At 38.6% G+C, this 12,880-nt stretch overlaps 1 pseudogene; it reads left to right on the top strand.

Moving 5' to 3' along the window:
* Positions 1 to 222: 222 nt before the first annotated feature.
* Positions 223 to 9,892, top strand: LOC128473792 (N-alpha-acetyltransferase 16, NatA auxiliary subunit-like; annotated as a pseudogene).
* Positions 9,893 to 12,880: the final 2,988 nt, after the last annotated feature.

Here is a 12,880-nt window from a genome sequence, read left to right on the forward strand (position 1 = left end):
TACATGTTAAATATGTGGTATATTATGTGTACCTGTATGGTGCCATCTCTGCCTGTTTGAATAATAGTAAATGTTATATTTAAAGGAAAGTTACAATGACGAAGAAAACCTGTAATGTTCACCATGTGATTTAGATATACATTTCCTGGGGGTACCCTACCTATTCCTGCTCATTGAGTGAGCGCGGAATACTTACAGTTAGTACAGAGATGAGTATAGAGCATGCGTGAAGTGGCAAGTGTTCAGCTGTACACATCTCCTGCAAGCCGGGGATCTGAGGCTAGTAAAAGGGCAAATGCATATGGGGGATTCTGCATAGTCCCTCCATATGATGGCGTGATTGCCCCTTTAACAAAATGTTTATTAACATTATGGCTACGTGTGTATCAGGTTATTATGGCCGTCGTATTATGTCTGTGCATTCTCAATATTCACTTGCATATATTGATCCATGCTGTATACTGGTTGATAGATTTTTGTCCTTTGTGTTTTCAGGAGAAATGTTTTTATGTCTGGGTAGACGGAAAGAAGCTGCTGAGGTATACAGGGAGCTGTTGGAGCGGAACCCAGAGAACTGGAAATACTACGAAAACTTAGAGAAAGCTCTGGAGCCTGGTAAATGACGCTATTAGTTCATAAACCTATATTCCACATTGTAAAAAAGGCAGAATTATCTAAAGCGTAACCTTGGTTTATGTTTCAAAAGACACTGGGGAAACTTTTTAGTTCCACTATGTTTTCTTTGCAGCGTATTCTGCATGTTTTAGAATAAATCATTTCTCTGTTACTTTGTAATTGTTTTGTTGCTCCATTTGTTTACTATATTTTAGAGTTTATCCAGATTATCAAACCCAGCTTTCCGGAGAGCAGGGATGTTTTGGAGGAAGAAATGAGGAGGAATATACATTTTGTCTCTTTATTATATATATATATATGTCTCAGATCCCCTATATTGTTATATATTACCATGCAAAACAGCTGAGCTGTTTAGTGGGACTTACATCATGTTAATATAGTTATTTTTTTGGTGTTTTAGGTGACAGATTCAGAGCACTAACGGATACGTTTCTGAGAGTCAACTTTAGCAAAGGATGTCCACCTTTGTTTACCACCCTGAAATCATTGTATCGCAATTCAGAAAAGGTACGCAGTAGTTTTTTGTACTTAAAACATTCTTCTGCGTAGACCGATTCCATTGTATCTACGAATTTGATAAAATTATGCTTTTCTTCCCCTTATTTCTAAAGGTCTTAATCATACAAGAGCTTGTAATGGGCTACGAGACCTCATTGAAAGCCTGTGACATGTTTAGCTTAGAAGGTAAGCTTTTGAGTTTTTTTCCTTTCAGCCTTCACCTGCCTGTTACTTTATTGATTAAGGATTAGATGAATAAAGAGTCTGTTTTTTGCTTAAAACTGTTCATAGCTTTTGAACATATTAAAAGCGATTATGTGTCTGGTAAATCATGCTGGTTTCCATCAGGATCGCTATATTTCCTCTTTTGTCACTTAGCTTTTTTTAATGCCTGTTGTGCTTTTTCTTCATATTTTTGAGATAACGGAGAGAAAGAGCCACCAACCACACTGCTTTGGGTTCGGTACTTCTTAGCACAGCACTTTGATAAACTCGGTCACTGGTCTCTTGCCTCGGAATACCGTATATTCCGGCGTATAAACTTTTTATAAACTTTTTTTATAAGACTTTTTAATCCCAGAAAATCTTCTCAAAAGTCGGAGGTCGTCTTATACGCCGGGTACTAACCGAGTACCGGGTACTTACCGAGCCGGAGATTCCCACAAATCTCTAGGGGAGGGGCGAGTGGAGAAGCCGCCTCTTCCCCTTACAAAAAAAAATACTGCAGTTTTTCTGAACATGAAAAAACTGCAATACTGCACTTTTACTGCAGTTTTACTGCATTTGCACTTCACTGTACTGCAGTTTTTTTTGTACGGAAGTACAAATGCAATAAAGCTGCAGTACTTTGAAGTACAACTGTAGGTTTGCAATATAAAAAAAAGTGCAGTAAATGTGCAGTAATACTGCAGTAAAAGTGCAGTAAATGTGCAGTAATACTGCAGTAAAAGTGCAGTAAATGTGCAGTAATACTGCAGTAAAAGTGCAGTAAATGTGCAGTAATACTGCAGTAAAAGTGCAGTAAATGTGCAGTAATACTGCAGTAAAAGTGCAGTAAATCTGCAGTAATACTGCAGTAAAAGTGCAGTAAATGTGCAGTAATACTGCAGTAAAAGTGCAGTAAATCTGCAGTAATACTGCAGTAAAAGTGCAGTATTGCAGTTTTTTCATGTCCAAAAATCTGCAGTATTACTTCAGAAAAAACTGCAGTAATTTCTCGTAAGGGTCAGGGCCGCGCCGAGGTAGATGGAAGATCGTGATCTCCTCAACTTGCCCTGATCAGCAGGGCTGGTTGGGGAGATCACGACCTCCCTCTAACTAGCCCAACATTAGGGAGCTCGAGGTCTGGCACTTCGGGCCTCGGCTTCCCTGCTCCCTAATCACTACGCGCCGGCTATTGATGCCGAGCGTGGGGATGACGTCATGTCCCGGCGCTCGGCATCAATTGCCGGCGCGTAGTGATGAGGCAGCAGTAAAGCAGAAGTCTGAAATGACAGACCTCACGCTCCCACAACTGGATGGAAGAAAGAAGATAGAAGATGAGAAAGGTAAGAGATGGGGAGAAAGGGGTGTGAGTGCAGTGTATGTATGTTGTGTGAGATGGTTAGTGTATGTGTATGGTCAGGTGTGTGTAAGAGCAGTGTAGGTATTTATGTGTTTGTAAGCTGTAAGCTGGTGTGTGCATATATATATATATATATATATATATATATATATATCCATACATGTAGATATATATACATATATCTACATGTATGTATATATATATATATATCTACATGTAAATATATATATATATATATACACACACACACGTATATATGCTATATATATATATATATATATATATATATGTTTGTGTGTGTGTGTAAAGGCAGTGTATGTATGTATATGTCTGTATAACAACCAGCCAATCACCGGTAAGGTACATCGTTTGCCGTGATTGGCTGGTTGTTGTCTGCTGGGTAGAGGGGTAGTCTTATACGGCGAGTATAGCCCAAACTCTATATTTTAACTGGAAAAGTTGGGGGTCGTCTTATACGCCCAGTCGTCTTATACGCCAGAATATACGGTATATCAACTCTGCTATTGCTAGCACGCAACGTTAATAGAACTCTTCTACGTGAAAGCGAAGATCTACAAGGTAAGAGACCCCCATGGAGAACTGCCAATATCGCACAAATATCCATAAAGTAACTTCACGAAATGCAACCGTGAAGCAGTAAGAGGAGCCTAAAACATGCAGTAAGAGGAGCCTAAAACATGCAGTAAGAGGAGCCTAAATCATGCGACCGTGCTTTATAATCAAAGTGTGGTGAGTGTGTGGGTCAACGTTTATATCTTGGGCTTGTTTATAAAAGTTTGATGGTGCTGTGCTATGCAGATACATTAATCATTTTGGATTGTTACTACCTGTGTGAACCGAGCATATAGGTGGATGGATGAGGCCCAGTCTTTGGACACTGCAGATCGCTTCATCAACTCGAAATGCGCTAAGAGCCAATATGATTCAAGAAGCAGAGGAAATGTGCTCAAAATTCACAAGAGTAAGTCTTACACCATTACTGCAATTAAGGATGCGTCTTGAAAATGTTTGGATGATCAAAGGCTTTTATGAAGCTTCTTTAACATTGTTTTATTACCTGGATTTATATGAGCACAGAAATGTCATTGTATTTTTTTGCTGCAGTACCTTTCATTATGCCCATCAAAGTTTAAGCCTAAAAACAACTTTTTAAAACTATTGTCATTTTTCTTGTGTATACATTCTGGACATTAGCAATATTGTGAAGTGCTAGTTGAAGACATATAGGGGACAACTAAATAAATGTTGGTATATTCTTCTATCTTATTATTATCCTAAAATCATGATATTTTAAAGTTCTTTTTTTAATATATATATCGCCCTTTTACAGTGTGCAGTAAATTACTTTCCCTTCTTGCATGCAAACGCCTTTATTTAAAAAGTGCTAGATCACGTTAGATTATGTTTTCTCTGTTTCAGGAAGGAACTCCCGCAATGGGGAATCTTAATGAGATGCAGCGCATGTGGTTCCAGACAGAATGTGCCGCAGCCTACCGGAGACAGGGCAAATATGGTGAGGCGCTGAAGAAATGCCATGAAAGGGTGAGTACAAAAGAAGATTGCATGCTGGTACCAACTAGGATTTTTTTTGTGCACGCTTGATTTTGTGTACTTCCTAGCCAATTGTCTATTAGCAGAACAATCAATGCTTTCAGTGGATATTATCTGGTTTGGTGTTTCTGGATCTGTGCTCCGATCAGACATTTGTTACTTTCTAAGTTGACCAGGACCACGGTGACTTTAATCAATCTTTGATTTGAATGTAACATTTAGCTCTGTTTGCTTTAAGAGAACAATATAATCCTTTTTGAGGCACTATTAGAATTCTGTCTCTAATTTGATTTGTAGCTTTTTTTGAGATCACTGATGATCAGTTTGACTTCCATACATATTGCATGAGGAAAATGACCCTGCGTGCTTACGCCGATCTTTTGCGATTAGAAGATGTTCTCCGCAGGCACGCTTTCTATTTTAAAGCTGCGGAGGTTGCCATTGGAATCTACTTAAAACTCCATGAAAATCCACTAACCCATGAAAGCAAGGAGCAGGAGGTCAATTCAGGTAAACATCACAGATGACATGAACTGATGTTCATAATGTCATTTATCTATGTGTTATTTGCAATGTATTTTTTTCTCATCTTGGATGTTTAGAAAATCTCTCAGCGAAGGAATTAAAGAAGATGTTAAGCAAACAAAGGATGGCTCAGAAAAAGGCCAAACTGGAGGAGGAAAGGAAACATGCAGAGAGGCAGCGCCAGCAGAAGAACCAAAAGAAGATGCGAGATGAAGAAGAAACAAGCGGGCCAAGGGAAGAATTAGTTCCTGAGAAACTGGAAAGGGTAGGTGTATCTGCGACAGGGGCAGTTACAGAATGAATGACTCCATGTGAAAAGAAAAAAAGCAACATTACTTTACTGATGTGAACCTCTCAAACTAATCAGGTGGTCTTGACTTGGCATGTTTTGCATCACCCCCTGATGACGTAGTGTTTATTAAATAGTACATTTAGTTTGTACTGGTCTGAAAAACTGTTCTGAAGGTGCAATAGTCCAGGACCCACAAGTGTATCTTTTAAAGTGTATCTCTTGGTCTCATTGCTGTTGTGCGTGGATATAGACTAGAGCAGGGCTCGACATACCCCAGGAGTCAGGTAGCAATAGCTACTGGATTTTTTTTAGATTGGGCTACTAACTTTGTGTGCTGTATTCTGTACCTCTTTTTCGCTATTAAATAATAGCTAGCTGGCTCCCTGCCTTTTCTCTCTGGCTCCTAACTTCTACGCAAACTTTGTCAGGCTCTGGACTAAAAGCACCTGCAAAGTGTATCTGCGCTCACCCTCATACTGTATTACATTTATTATGATTATTATTACAGGAATACATTCCAGATGAGTCCTGTTAGTCATTAAGAGTTCTTTCATTTTTGGGTTATCACTTCAAACTTTACGATTCTATTTTTTTTACACATTTAAGAACTTAAAATGCAAAATGTTTACCTCTTTTGTGTATCTGTATTTACTAAGGGTTTTATATGCATATATGTTTTGATATATCATAATGCGTGATGGTTTAATATCTGCACAATTTATGTTTTGTTATTTCTCTTTTTGTTTTTAAGTTTTTTGATTTTCCAACAAAGGGTACAGAAAAAAATAAAGAGGGGAGGGAAAAAGTAAGGCAAAGGTTCAGCACAGGACCACAGCATTGAGTTACCATAAACGTTCTGGAAGCATGTACAATTGGGGGGGTTACACATGACTTTCCTCCTCCCTAGTTGTGTGTCATCCTAACCCCTCCCCACTCTGACGGTGCGCTCCACTGTAATTGGTCCCCGTATTTCAGGGGAGCATAACCCGTAACTGTAGTGGCCCCTGTAAGCTGTGGTATGGAACTCAATAGCTCCGAGGGGGGACAATAAAAAGGTGGCCCTCCCCCAAACCGTGCCTATGGGCATAGTGGTAGGGAGGAAGGAAAAAAATGGGGAGGTGAGAGGAGGTATAAAGGAAGGAGAAGGAATATCATTTTTCATTATGTTTATGGTGTACCGTGTGGAATTTTAGTTCTTAATATATGTAATCTACGTTGTAAAGTTTCACGGGAATAGATGTGAGATCCAGATGCCCCGTGAAAGCAGAGTAAGCCTTTTAGCTTTTCTGTTTCAGCCCAATTTTCTATGAGTTGGCTTCTGATTTTGCTAATTGTATTTATTCTGGCGGCTGCAGACCTCTGAAGGTTAATGGGCTTTCTGGAAGAACTGAGGAACAGACGAAAGCTAGACCTTAGCCACCAATACTGCCTAAACTAATACCCTGTGTTCCAGACTAGCCTGCAAGCCGATCCGTGGTGGCCAAAACCCAACAGTCTGATATGCAACATGATAGTATATTTCTTAGGCTGCATTTGAATGAGAACAACTTTTTTTGTGATCACATCAAATGCATAGTGGGCATGAATGAAACTAAAACCTCAGTTAACATTGATTTGAAATGTCATTTTATTTATTACCTGAAATACACCATATGTCAGAGCCATAGTTTGAGAATAACATATTAGAGTTTATTCCCCAGACTTGGTTTTCTTTTTTATGGATATTGGAGCCCATTTTGCATGGACTCCAATGCATTTACTGCATGAAAATTGTTGCATACATTCTTTCGTTATGGTTATACTAGTGGTAAGAAAAGGTGATCTCTCTCGCTTTCCTCCTCTCTACTGAAACCAGTGGATTTATACTTAAATACATTTATCAAATAAATGGGAGTGGGGGCAGACAATTACATGTTCTACTTGATCATCAATGACTTCAGTGTGAGTGTATACTTAAGTACACTTCATGCTTTCAGTACAAACAGTAAGAGGGAGGAAGAGGAAAATAAGACAGAACTTTCATTTTCCAACTTAATAACAAAAAGAATATATGCCTTGGAATATGGCAAAATTGTATATCAATAAAAAATAGAGTGCATGCAAAAGAGTACATTAAAATAGGGCTCCAATGGTTGTTTGATGCTATATGAGGGGTGCACAAGTCCAGTCCATTTGGGCCACAAACAGGCCAGATTTTTTGATATCTCAGGCTGAGCACGTGTTTATGATACGACTTGTTTCCAGGCATGCATACATAGAATACCTGGCTTGTTTGCGGCTCACACACTCCGCTAAATGAATAAATAAGCACTTTATAAAACGGGATGAATAAACACAAGATCAGAATTAAAGCATTGATAACATTAACATAACATAAATATGTCTTTTTTGTTTAATGCAGGTGGAAAACCCCCTTGAAGAAGCGATCAAGTTTCTTACACCATTGAAAAGTCTTGCTGCAAATAACATAAACACACACTTACTGGCATTTGAGATATACTTTAGAAAAGGTAAATCTATGTCATTTTTTTTTTTTTTTTTTTTTTTGTATTAGTGATTTCAGTTTGCGTCCTTTTTACTAGACTTTGAATTTCGACTAGACTTTGAAAATTCTGTGATTCGGAGGAAGCCACAAATACGAGGCCAGGCCCTCCACGAATTGGACAAAAACTAAGCTAAAAGCTCAGAATTTTCCTCCAAAAATTGCAGGCCCTTTCACACTATTGCACTTGATCTCTCACACTCTTGTTCTCGATCACTCTCTCTCATGCCCTCTAAATGTTTCCCTACCTTCTCTGCCGACCACTTTTGCTTCTACATCTCTCTTTTATCTTCTATCTTTGCCCGCATCTTCGTGAACGTTACCTGGTGCGAACTTCTGCCAAAATGTCGGCACTTCCGCTGATGTCCTCTCATGCGGTCCTCCAATCAGAGGGGGTTGTCACCGAAAGCACTATATTTTGGCGAAAGTTCACCATAGGTCAAAAAGGATAAAAGTGAAAAGATAAAACAGATAAGATAGAAGATAAAGTACAAGAAGATGCGGAGAGAATGAGAGTGTGAGAGAGTGAATGAGAGTGAATGTGGGCAATGGGCAACAAGTTTGGTTCCTGACTTAAAAACGGGCCAAAAAAGAACTGAAAACATTCATCTAAATCATTTTTGGTCCATTTGCACGTTTGCTTTTTATATCCAGAGATACAGAGGCAATGACTCCCTTCATTCACTAAGAGTTACCCTTGGAAGCGTCCAGTGCTTTCTAGAACTATGGGGGTTATGTATAAAAAGTGCAGACAATAACATTTTTTCTGTGATGATAGGGCAACTTTTCAAACAATGGACTGGAATTGCGTGTTATTAATACCCCCTGTTGGTTATTAACATTCTCCTATCTGACTACTCTTAATTCAGAAAGCTAAGAAACAGTGGTTTAAGAATATTTAGTATCTGGACTGGACAAATATTCTCCTCTCCTGCAAATGGCCTTTTGCCCCGTTGTTAATCTACTATTAAGAAATGGTATCATCCAACTGTTTTGCATCAAAGCCTGTAAATTTAGACATGTTTTCTTAAAAACTATATTTTTTACAGGTGCAAAAATGATGTATTATTTGGACAAGTCTAGGCAAGAGAAAGCAATTGCCATTGCCACAGGGCTGGACGATTCCTTAACTGATAGGAATGTTCAGGTAAGTCATGCCACATGATGCATAGATTTGTGAATACTTTCAGCCTTTGTGCACAACAATAACATTCAATAAGTAAGAATGTCTTCGCTTTATTTTTGAGAGACACATAGCCAAATGTAGGCTGCGTGCAACATTATATTTACCATTAGTAGATATTTGTCGCTGGCAGAAGACAGTGGGTATATGAGAATGTGTAATTGGTATAAAAAGAAGTAAAATGTCTTTAAATGAAACATATAGTCCTGTTGGATTGGCAAATGGCTATCCTTAATCTAAATTGAAACCAAGGATTGATGAAGGTCTGAGTTGTTACATCTGGAAATATATGAAGACTGGTTGGGCCGAATGGTTCTTATCTGGAGTGAACTTCTTTATGTCTATAAACAGAATAAAGCAGTTTATTTTTTTATATATATATTTTCCTGCTGGAAGTAATATCTGTTTCTCTATCTACATACATGGATTGAGCTGGAAATGTGTATAACAGAGTGCTGAAATCTCCATCTCTCCTGCACACGCTGGATGTGGTGAATGATCAGCCCATGTGCTTCCTAAACTTTCCACAAGAGGGCAGTCACATTGAAAAGAAAGCAAGATAAAGGCTCAGCTTTATCACTCGGATTTGTGCTCTTGCTTTAAAATATGTTTTTAGAAAGTGTGAATCAGGTTGTACCTTTCTATAATGTTCTTAACTGCTAATATTTTTAGGGAAATTAAAAAAAAACATCTGAAAAAGTGACTGGTTTGTTGTATGTGATGTTAAGAGTCCAACAGCAGCTGGAAGGCAACAGTTTGCCCAAGTGTCTCTTGGTATATGTTTAACAAGGACTAGAACATACACCCATAGCATGGAGGTTGGTGTATTTATTTTAGCTTTGGACAGGTTTTTTGTTTGTTTTAATATATTGCATCCCCTGCATGACTAAGATGATACATTGAATTTTGGGTGGCCCGGAAAGCCAGATATGGCTGGTTAGACATCATGAGAAGCGTAGTCCAGAAAAGCCATCATCCTGGCCTCTGTGATAAGTGGCAAGTAATGTTATTCATATGCAGTCTGTTGCCTCTCATGCAAATCAATGATTGTCTTCTTTTTCTTTTGTACAGAGGCACTAATGGATGGCAGCTTCGGGAGCTGCAACACACAGTACGAGGAGTACCGAGCAGCCTGCCACAAACTATTCCCGCTTACACGGCTTTTATGCTGTCATCAAACGAAGGAGACTGTGGCATCACGGCAATAAACCATTCTCATCTTAACCATGATGTGCTGTCTAATGAAATGTAGCACTTAGAACTCTAATCAGGGCTCCCATGTATTTTACAGAAGGCAACTAATTCACTGACCACAGCCTTCCATCCTTTCTGAGCCTCTTGAAGAACGGCCAACAGATCCTTTCGCTGATCAACTTCTGTCAAGTTTGAAACTGCACAGTTTGAAGTATTTTCTCCTCTTTTCTGAAGGCATCAGTGAAATGATCCTCCTTTAGCAATACAATTGAAATGAGGCAAACGCTTTTCTAGAATGTTTCAGCTATAGACAGAAAGGTGACAATACCTTACATCAAATGTAGCAGTTCTAGTAGCAGAACAATATATGCTTTTTTAATATTTTTGTGGGGTGAGATGGGGAACCTGGATTTTAAAAGCATTGAGCAGAAGTATTTTTAATGACATATCGACACCCATGCAGCGAGCAATCTATTGCAATGCCTGATGGTTTACCTCCTCTGAAATCACACACTACAAGAAACAAGCACATTTCACCTTTTGCACGGAGTTGCTAGATCCCAAGGAAGCAATACGAAAAACTACAGTTCTGTCTTGTAATTTAACTGTTGCTTTTCAGATGTTTAGTTTTGAGCAACAATAGCTAAGAGGTAGTCCATCAAATATGATGCTCTTTCTAAGCACTGGTGGCTTTGTGTCTTTATGTTTTATGTCCTTCTTGTGTCTGGTTATTTAGTTTGGGCAAATGCAATAAATGCACAACAGGCCTTGAAATGTATTTTTCTGTAATTTATTTCCAGTGCACTATTGGATTATATATTGGCTGTACTTGAATCATGCCTGAGATGAATAATTTTGGGTGCTAGTATATTTAGTATATAATACTTATTTAAAGAGGTTTTTCTAGGTAGCGGAGAGTGGGAAAGCTCCCTCTTGGGACCTGAGCACTGTAGAAATGTACACGCAATGCTGTGTCAGCTAGCCGTAGCCACCTTTTGCAGTTAGAGACACGATGGATATTAATGCTCTAGATTGTAAACTCTTTTGAGCAGGGCCCACCTCACCTGTTGTTTCTGTAAGTCAAATTGTTAAGTTTATATACTACTTGTTGTGTCCTGTCCACCCATGGTACAGCACTACGGAATTTGATGGCACTATATAAAACAATAAATAATAATAATAATAATGCCGGCAGCTTGGCAGATCGTAGCTGTGTGTGAACGAGGCAGCCACTAGGTGGCAGCAGAGAGGGCCTTTCATGTTTATTGTATAGAAAAAATCTTTTCCCCAGCACAGTATTAAGCAAACGATTTAAACATTACCATGCAGTTTCCCTTTATGAACATTTACAAAGAAATATACTTCTGTTGCCTGTCCTTCAGAGGAACTTAACACAATCGCCTGCGCTGACAGATTTTATAAGTTTGGCTTGCTCCTAAAAGGGTTAATTATTTTGTCCAAGTATTCACAAACCATTTCTTTGCACTACAGACACAAAAGAAGAATCTTGCTGTCTTGCTTCCAAAAGGTAATCTAAAGAGGTTTGCAATGTCATCCAGTGGACAAATATTCATAAAGTAAGATGTAGAGTCACACAAGCTTTCAAGACCTCAGAGGTTTCCTTTTACATGAAATCTCAAGAATGGACCTCCGAGGTCTTGACAGCTCTTGTGAACATAGAACACCAAAATGTATTACAAACTTCTTTTGAAACCACGAGTACACGTTTATCCGCGGCAGAGAAACCATGTTACATAAATGTTTGTGTAACGATCTTTGTAATGGTTTGCATTGTTGCAAAGCCTCTGCTACTAATTATTCTTGTGATCAGGGCTTAATAAATAAATCCTTTCTAAGAGCAACGGCTCGTTTGTGTTTCCTTCAGCATAACACGATAACCCTCCAATTTCCAGTGTTATACACTGTAGAGCCCATTCTGCTTGTGCAAATTCATTCAGTGTTACGGATATCTGTATCAAACATATGAAAGCCACTGACATACCGCACCCCTAGACTGATAAGCTCAAATTCACTAAAATATAAGTTAGGCTTTTGATGCAGTCTGTGGTTTATGAATGTGTTTGTTGCTTTAAAACTTTTTAGTAAGTAAGATGATTACAAATATCATTTTCCTGTCGACACACAATTCCGGTGATCTACTATGTGTTTTGTCTAGTAAGCGGTACCTTCTTCCATGGTTTGCAGCACCGGTAGAGTCTTCATGTTTCCTTTTGTCAACTAGGTGTTCTCTAGCACCTGCAAACTATTTTTTTAACACAATGAAATACCCTTTGCAGTTAAATACCCTTTTCATCCAGGGTGTTAAGTTGTGATGTGTTTGTTAGCCGTGACAGCTTGAAACCACACAATGCCACTTAAATGAAGCCCTTTCCATCTAAATCAAGGCTGAGATGCGCCTGCTCGAGCTGGGATATCCAAAAACGGTGGCCTGTTTGCTAATTTATAGCTTCAATGTGATCATTTTCCATATTTCACAAAGGAAATTGTTTTATGATAGAACAGTTAAGATTTGTATCCCTTATTCTGGGTATTTAAAACCGTACGCATGTGACTATTAGGGATACACCCTTTGGTAAATTCCGGGTGGAAAGTGAGCCGTTTCTCAAGTTACATACTCTGTGCAGCAACACTCAAGTTTTAAGTCATCTGCTAGAATAATTGTACAGGGGAAAATGAACTGGAAACATATTCATAATTTGTATGATGCCATCAGAATAATTTGTCTACGTGGCTTTTTGTTGTAATTATTTTTCTTGCAGGATTTGATTTTGAGTCAAATCCTTTCTGTGGCAGGCAGCTAAGCAGTGCGTCCATTGACAATAAATTGCTTGCCCAAGAGGTAATACAGAACAT

The sequence above is a fragment of the Spea bombifrons genome, chromosome 2 (genome assembly GCF_027358695.1).
Source record: "Spea bombifrons isolate aSpeBom1 chromosome 2, aSpeBom1.2.pri, whole genome shotgun sequence".
In the NCBI taxonomy this organism is placed as follows: Eukaryota; Metazoa; Chordata; class Amphibia; order Anura; family Pelobatidae; genus Spea; species Spea bombifrons.